The following is an 8,401-nucleotide window of genomic DNA, read 5'->3' on the forward strand; positions in this document are numbered from 1 at the left end:
CCCAGCCCTGAGCCCACCAGAGCCCTGAGCCCACCCAGCCCTGAGCCCACCCAGCCCTGAGCCCACCAGAGCCCTGAGCCCACCCCAGCCCTGAGCCCACCAGAGCCCTGAGCCCACCAGAGCCCTGAGCCCACCAGAGCCCTGAGCCCACCCAGCCCTGAGCCCACCCCAGCCCTGAGCCCACTGCAACCCTGACCCACCAGAGCCCTGAGCCCACCCGAGCCCTGAGCCCACCCCAGCCCTGAGCCCACTGCAACCCTGACCCACCAGAGCCCTGAGCCCACCCGAGCCCTGAGCCTACCCCCCCTGATCCCACCAGAGCCCTGAGCCTACCCCTCCCTGAGCCCACCAGAGCCCTGAGCCCACCCCGCCCTGAGCCCAGTGGCCCTAAACCCACCCCTGGAGCCCTGGCTCTGCCCTGCATACCCTGCTTGGGCCCACAGGCACGCTCTTGCAGAACTGTCTGATTCTGCTGTTGTGGGAGGATGGTGGGAAGGGTTCGAGACTGCTCGTGGTTTGGGTGTTGTCAGATCCGGTTGGTTCTCGGCCAGGAGAAGGCGCCGGTTTCCTTACTGTCTCAACCGTGCATCGTTTTGCCATGCGACACCCCCAAGTGGCATTGGATTCTGAGCCCTTGGTAGTACGTTGTTCTTGCAAATGTTAAATACCACTCAGGAAGCCCAAGGTACATCCTCACCTCCCATTGTGACGCGACAAACGGTCACCCTCGACGGCGTTAGCCACCCTCACTGTTGCAAGCCCAGCAGGAGGGGGCCCCTCGTCTCTGTTCTGACACGAGTCTGACTATTCTCATCAACACACTAGTGTAGTGATTAATTGGTCACCGTTGTGGATTTCTCTTCACTGCTTCTTGGTGACAGTCACTGTAATGCAGAGAAGTGTGAAAGTTCTGTGTGAAGCCATAATGAGGGAGCTTCAGCCTCACTAATTGCAACTGTGTGTGAGGTACAGCGTACCCATCCACCTGTTTTCAGTGTGTGTCAGGTACAGTGTACCTGTCCACCTGTCCTCTCAGTGTGTGTCAGGTACAGCATACCCATCCACCTGTCCTCTTAATGTGTGTCTGGTACAGCGTACCCATCCACCTGTCCTCTCAGTGTGTGTCAGGTACAGCGTACCCATCCACCTGTTTTCAGTGTGTGTCAGGTACAGCGTACCCATCCACCTGTTTTCAGTGTGTGTCAGGTACAGCGTACCCATCCACCTGTCCTCAGTATATGTCAGGTACAGTGTACCTGTCCACCTGTCCTCTCAGTGTGTGTCAGGTACAGCATACCCATCTACCTGTCCTCTCAGTGTGTGTCAGGTACAGCATACCCATCCACCTGTCCACTCAGTGTGTGTCAGGTACAGCATACCCATCCACCTGTCCTCTCAGTGTGTGTCAGGTACAGCGTACCCATCCACCTGTCCTCTCAGTGTGTGTCAGGTACAGCGTACCCGTCCACCTGTCCTCTCAGTGTGTGTCAGGCACAGCATACCCATCCACCTGTCCTCTCAGTGTGTGTCAGGTACAGCGTACCCATCTACCTGTCCTCTCAGTGTGTGTCAGGTACAGTGTACCCGTCCACCTGTCCTCTCAGTGTGTGTCAGGTACAGCGTACCCGTCCACCTGTCCTCTCAGTGTGTGTCAGGTACAGCGTACCCATCCACCTGTCCTCTCAGTGTGTGTCAGGTACAGCATACCCATCCACGTGTCCTCTCATTGTGTGTCAGGTACAGCATACCCATCCACCTGTCCTCTCAGTGTGTGTCAGGTACAGCATACCCATCCACCTGTTTTCAGTGTGTGTCAGGTACAGCGTACCTGTCTACCTGTCCTCTCAGGGTGTGTTAGGTACAGCATACCCGTCCACCTGTCCTCAGTATGTGTCAGGTACAGCATACCCATCTGCCTCTCCTCAGTATGTGTCAGGTACAGCATACCCATCTACCTGTCCTCTCAGTGTGTGTCAGGTACAGCATACCCATCCACCTGTCCTCTTAATGTGTGTCAGGTACAGCATACCCATCCACCTGTCCTCTCAGTGTGTGTCAGGTACAGTATACCCATCCCCCTGTCTTCTCAGTGTGTGTCAGGTACAGCATACCCATCTACCTGTCCTCTCAGTGTGTGTCAGGTACAGCGTACCCGTCCACCTGTCCTCTCAGTGTGTGTCAGGCACAGCGTACCCGTCCACCTGTCCTCTCAGTGTGTGTCAGGTACAGCATACCCATCCACCTGTCCTCTCAGTGTGTGTCAGGTACAGCATACCCATCCACCTGTCCTCTTAATGTGTGTCTGGTACAGCGTACCCATCCACCTGTCCTCTCAGTGTGTGTCAGGTACAGCGTACCCATCCACCTGTCCTCTCAGTGTGTGTCAGGTACAGTGTACCCATCTGCCTGTCCTCTCAGTGTGTGTCAAGTATGGCATAATTGTCTACCTGTCCTCTCAGGAGAAAGAGAAGAGGCCAGTGCAGGACCCTCAGTCCACAGAGTAGTCACATGCTAGTTTTGAGTCCTGTCCTCTGGCAGATGGTCCAGTTTCTACCAGAGTCTGTGGCAGCCCCAGCCAGCCAGGAGGCCTAGGGCACCCTCCGTGAGGGAGGGGCTTGAGGGAGAGGCTGAGGTAAGTTGGGTGGAGTGCCAAGGCATCACAGCGTGAGCTGGCACACTGGGCTTTCAGCTCTGAAGGACAAAATGCAAAGGGCACTGGGCAGATCCGTTTTTTTTTTTTTACTTTCCTAACACCTTCTGAAGAAATTAGAAAAGAAATAAGTGAAGTCATGGCTCAACAGATATAATTTCTCCTAGGACTCATGATTTTATAAAAGGCTGGAGTAGAAAAAGGCACCCCAAATTTAAGGACATTCTAGAACAGATATGTGGATTTCAATGAAACTTCGGGGTGGGGGGAAGGGAGGAGATGTGGAGGTGGGGAGGGATAAACAAAGGAGGGGTAACAATGCCTGATAGGAAATGGACTCAGGACTTGCTCATGTAACTGTGACTCCTCTGTGCAGCATCTTTACAAAAAGAAAAATAATTTAATAGTGACTTGATGTAAATGAAGAGTTGGCTTTTAAGTAGGGTCTGTCTCTCTGTCTCCCTGTTTCTGTCTCCCTGTCTCTCTGTCTCCCTGTCTTCCTGTCTCTCTGTCTCCCTGTCTCCCTGTCTCTCTGTCTCCCTGTCTGTCTCTCTGTCTCTCTGTCTCCCTGTCTCCCTGTCTCTCTGTCTCCCTGTCTCTCTGTCTCCCTGTCTCCCTGTCTCCCTGTCTCCCTGCCTCCCTGCCTCCCTGCCTCCCTGCCTCCCTGCCTCCCTGCCTCCCTGCCTCCCTGCCTCCCTGTCTCCCTGTCTCTCTGTCTCTCTGTCTCTCTGTCTCCCTCTCTGTCTCCCTGTCTCCCTGTCTCTCTGTCTCCCTGTCTCCCTGTCTCTCTGTCTCCCTGTCTCTCTGTCTGTCTGTCTCTCTGTCTCCCTGTCTGTCTCTCTGTCTGTCTCTCTATCTCTTTCATATATATAGGCACTCAGGAAAAAAGTCAGCAGTGTGGAATTATAACTTCAGGGAGGAAGATTTACAAAGTGCTGAACACACACACACACACACACACAGGACTCTCAGAATAAATTCAGAGCTGAAAGATCTACATCTAGGCATGCTTCTCCATTCTGCAGCAGCAGACACACACAGCAAGTAGCGTTTGCCGGCTGAACTGGCTAAGTGCACTCCCAATGGCGCCCCATCTTTAAGTCTGATTGTGAGCAGAAGGCTGGCCAGAGGAGCAGATTTTAACACGTCCTCCATTAACGGCTTATTTCTATAATCATGAAAGCATACTCTAATAGCTCCTGTTACAAAAGGAGGAGGAAGAGAAAGAAAAGGCAGGAAGGAAGATAAAGGGAAGCACGGAGGAGGAGGGCGAGGGAGGGGCAGCTCCGTCTCCCCTGCCTGGTGCGTGAGTGGCCCTGGCTGCTCTTACACAGAGGCTGGCATAGACAGACTGGGGGGCGGGGGAGGAGGAGCCCCAGGTGCGACAATGCTTCCGGCAGCTGCCCATGAGCAAGGGTGGTGAGCAGGATTGGGCACCCTCCGTCAGGGTGGGCTCTGGGACTGTACTCTCCCCCGGGGGACAGAAGGCTGCCCTCCACCGTGGTCGTTAATGTGTGTGGAGCCTTCAGGCAGGGTCCGCCCTAAGGGAAGGCGCTTCTCTCGGCATGGTGCTGGTGGTGGGGCGGGCTGTCAGCGCAGAAGAGACTGCACAGCCCTCGCACCGCGCTGGCCACTCACCGGAGGCTCGGGCCACGCTGCCGCCCCAGGCCCTCACCTGGCATCTCAGAAGCGCCTTGCAGAACACGCCTGTCTCTGCAGGGGAGCGGGGGGCAGCATGGGGGACATTTGAGGAACCCAGGGAGGTGGGGTGAATGGGGATCTAGGGCCCAGCATCTCCAGGGAGCTAAAGATGGGGAGAGGTTCCACCTGCGAATTTCAAGGGAAGAGTGAAGGCGACGTCTAACCATGGCGAAGCAGAGACACAGGCTGCTCTTCCTGGGAGATGCAAGGGGAGAAAGACGCATCTCGAGATTTCAGAAGGTAAAGGGGTGCGCAGGCAAACCCGCAGGCACTGGAGGCCCCGCGCCCTCATCGCAAGCCCCTCTGCCATTGCCTCTGTGGGTCTGTCAAAGGGGTGGAACTTACGGCCTCGTCACCCTCTCTACCGCAAGCCAGGGCAGAGGACCCACATCCTGCATGTGATGAAACAAGACTTTCTTAGTGAAAGCAAATCTAACGAGTGAGTCAGCAAGGTGAAGCTGGGAGAATCCATGGGAAACTGGAGTGTCAGTACCCGGAGCAGGGCTTCCTGAGCATCGTGCCTGAGCTCAGCCGGCCTGGCTGGGGTGGCGGCCGCAGAGCCGCCCCGCTCACACGGGGCCCTGGGAATCGCACGGTGAGCAGCAGGCTCCTGTCCCATACTGACTGCACCGAGCAGGTCTGCCCAGGCACCGTCTCCCTAAGTTAGGGGATAGGAGACCCATCCTAGCTTTGTGTTGCAAAAGCAGGAGCCAGCAGCGGCTCCCTGCCACCCGCCCTGTACCCCTGTGTGTTCCTCCATCTGGTTGAGAGTCTTTTTGTTGTTGGTGGTGGTGATCGCGGGGCTTGAACTCTGGGCCTGGGCGATGTCCCTCAGCTCTTCAGCTCAAGGCAAACACTCTACCACTTGAACCACTGCACCACTTGCAGTTTTCTGGTGCTTTATTGGAAATAAGAGTCTCACAGACTTTCCTGTTTTGGTTGGCTTTGAACTGCGATCCTCAGATCTCAGCCTCCTGAGTAGCTGGGATGACAGGCGTGAGCCACCGGCTCAGCTCTTCCTTTCCCAAAACCAAAGTCCCGCACCAAGTTAGCACCCCATCATTAGAGCCACGATTCCAAATTAGGCAGGACTACTTATTTCCTTCTATATGTGATCAAGAAATAGCTCAGAGTTTAGGAAACAAGCCTTGCTCATCTTCTGGTTTGCTTTGCTGGGCAAGGCAAAAAGTCACAAGTTCCAACACAGCTTCGACCTTTGCTCAGCCATTTACTCCAAACTGGAAATCCAAACAGAGCCCACACCCCTCTGCTGGCTTGTTCTGCACAAACTCAAGGAGGGACGCAGGGCGGAGGCACACAAGAGGTGTGTTCTGGGTGAGCACAGCGTGTGCTTGGGTCTCTGTGAAATGCAGATTTTGCAGTGACACCTGAGCTCTGTCCCCACGAGCTCATGCCACACACACGTGCCGTGTCCCCACGAGCTCCCGCTGTGCACACACGTGCAGAGTCCCCACGAGCTCCTGCTGTGCACACACGTGCAGAGTCCCCACGAGCTCCTGCTGTGCACACACGTGCAGAGTCCCCACGAGCTCCCGCTGTGCACACACGTGCAGAGTCCCCACGAGCTCCTGCTGCACACACATGCAGAGTCCCCATGAGCTCCTGCTGCACACACATGCAGAGTCCCCATGAGCTCCTGCTGCACACACATGCAGAGTCCCCACGAGCTCCTGCTGTGCACACACGTGCAGAGTCCCCACGAGCTCCTGCTGCACACACGTGCAGAGTCCCCATGAGCTCCTGCTGCACACACGTGCAGAGTCCCCATGAGCTCCTGCTGTGCACACACGTGCAGAGTCCCCATGAGCTCCTGCTGTGCACACACATGCAGAGACCCCACGAGCTCCCGCTGCAACACATGCAGAGTCCCCATGAGCTCCTGCTGCACACACATGCAGAGTCCCCATGAGCTCCTGCTGTGCACACACGTGCAGAGTCCCCATGAGCTCCTGCTGTGCACACACGTGCAGAGTCCCCACGAGCTCCCGCTGTGTACACACGTGCAGAGTCCCCACGAGCTCCTGCTGCACACACATGCAGAGTCCCCATGAGCTCCTGCTGTGCACACACATGCAGAGTCCCCATGAGCTCCTGCTGCTGCACACACGGCAGAGTCCCCATGAGCTCCCGCTGTGCACACACGTGCAGAGTCCCCACGAGCTCCTGCTGCACACACGTGCAGAGTCCCCACGAGCTCCTGCTGCACACACATGCAGAGTCCCCACGAGCTCCTGCTGTGCACACACGTGCAGAGTCCCCATGAGCTCCTGCTGTGCACACACGTGCCGTGTCCCCATGAGCTCCTGCTGTGCACACACGTGCAGAGTCCCCATGAGCTCCTGCTGTGCACACACGTGCAGAGTCCCCACGAGCTCCTGCTGCACACACATGCAGAGTCCCCATGAGCTCCTGCTGCACACACATGCAGAGTCCCCATGAGCTCCTGCTGTGCACACATGCAGAGTCCCCATGAGCTCCTGCTGCACACACATGCAGAGTCCCCACGAGCTCCTGCTGTGCACACACGTGCAGAGTCCCCATGAGCTCCTGCTGCACACACATGCAGAGTCCCCATGAGCTCCCGCTGTGCACACACGTGCAGAGTCCCCACGAGCTCCCGCTGTGCACACACGTGCAGAGTCCCCATGAGCTCCTGCTGTGCACACACGTGCAGAGTCCCCATGAGCTCCTGCTGTGCACACACGTGCAGAGTCCCCATGAGCTCCTGCTGTGCACACACATGCAGAGTCCCCATGAGCTCCTGCTGCAGTCCCCACGAGCTCCTGCTGTGCACACACGTGCAGAGTCCCCATGAGCTCCTGCTGTGCACACACGTGCAGAGTCCCCACGAGCTCCCGCTGTGCACACATGCGTAGTGTCCGTAAGAGCTCCCGCTGTGCACACGTACAGTATCCCTGGGCAGTGCACACGCGCATAGTGTCCCTGCGAGCTCCCACCACACACGCACATAGTGTCCCTGCGAGCTCCGGCTGTGCACATGCGCATTGTCCCCAGGGCCATGTGCACACATGCGCAGTGTCCCCAGGGCCATGTGCACACATGTGGTGTCCCCGGGCCATGTGAGGTCCCAGCATGAGAGGGACATCACCGGGCCAGAGGTTTGCTGGAGACGCCTCCGCCACGGCAGATGGCTGTCTCCTCTGGGGACGCCTTGTGGGACACTGTGGCGTCACAGCGGATGGGAGACACAGGAAAGGCTGCAGACAGTGATGAGCCACAGCAGCCAGGCCAGAGCGCTGTGTGGCCGTCCCTTACGAGGGCAGGCGTACCGCACACTGCCCAGCCTGAGCCTGGAGGACAGCAGGTGCCACCACGGCTGTCAACGGCACCCAGCAGCCGTGTCCACCACTATGACAAACCCAGCCAGGACGCCAGAGTCCTGGACACCGTGTCCATGATGACCACAGCCAGGACGCTGTGTCCACCACTATGACAAACCCAGCCAGGACGCCAGAATCCTGGACACCGTGTCCATGATGACCACAGCCAGGACGCTGTGTCCACCACTATGACAAGCCCAGCCAGGACGCCAGAGTCCTGGACACCGTGTCCATGATGACCAAAGCCAGGACGCTGTGTCCATCACTACCATGACCAAAGCCAGGACGCCGTGTCCACCACTACCATGACCATAGCCAGTATGCTGTGTCCACCATTACCATGACCACAGCCAGGATAACATGTCCATCACTAGGATGACCACAGCCAGGACGCCGTGTCCACCACTACCATGACCACAGCCAGGACGCCATGTCCACCACTACCATGACCACAGCCAGGACACCGTGTCCATCACTACCATGACCACAGCCAGGACGCCGTGTCCACCACTACCATGACCACAGCCAGGACACCGTGTCCATCACTACCATGACTACAGCCAGGACGCCGTGTCCATCACTACCATGACCACAGCCAGGACGCCGTGTCCATCACTAGGATGACCACAGCCAGGACACCGTGTCCATCACTACCATGACCACAGCCAGGACGCCGTGTCCATCACTA

Source organism: Dipodomys ordii, unplaced genomic scaffold, assembly GCF_000151885.1.
Source record: "Dipodomys ordii isolate 6190 unplaced genomic scaffold, Dord_2.0 Scaffold115, whole genome shotgun sequence".
Lineage (NCBI taxonomy): Eukaryota > Metazoa > Chordata > Mammalia > Rodentia > Heteromyidae > Dipodomys > Dipodomys ordii.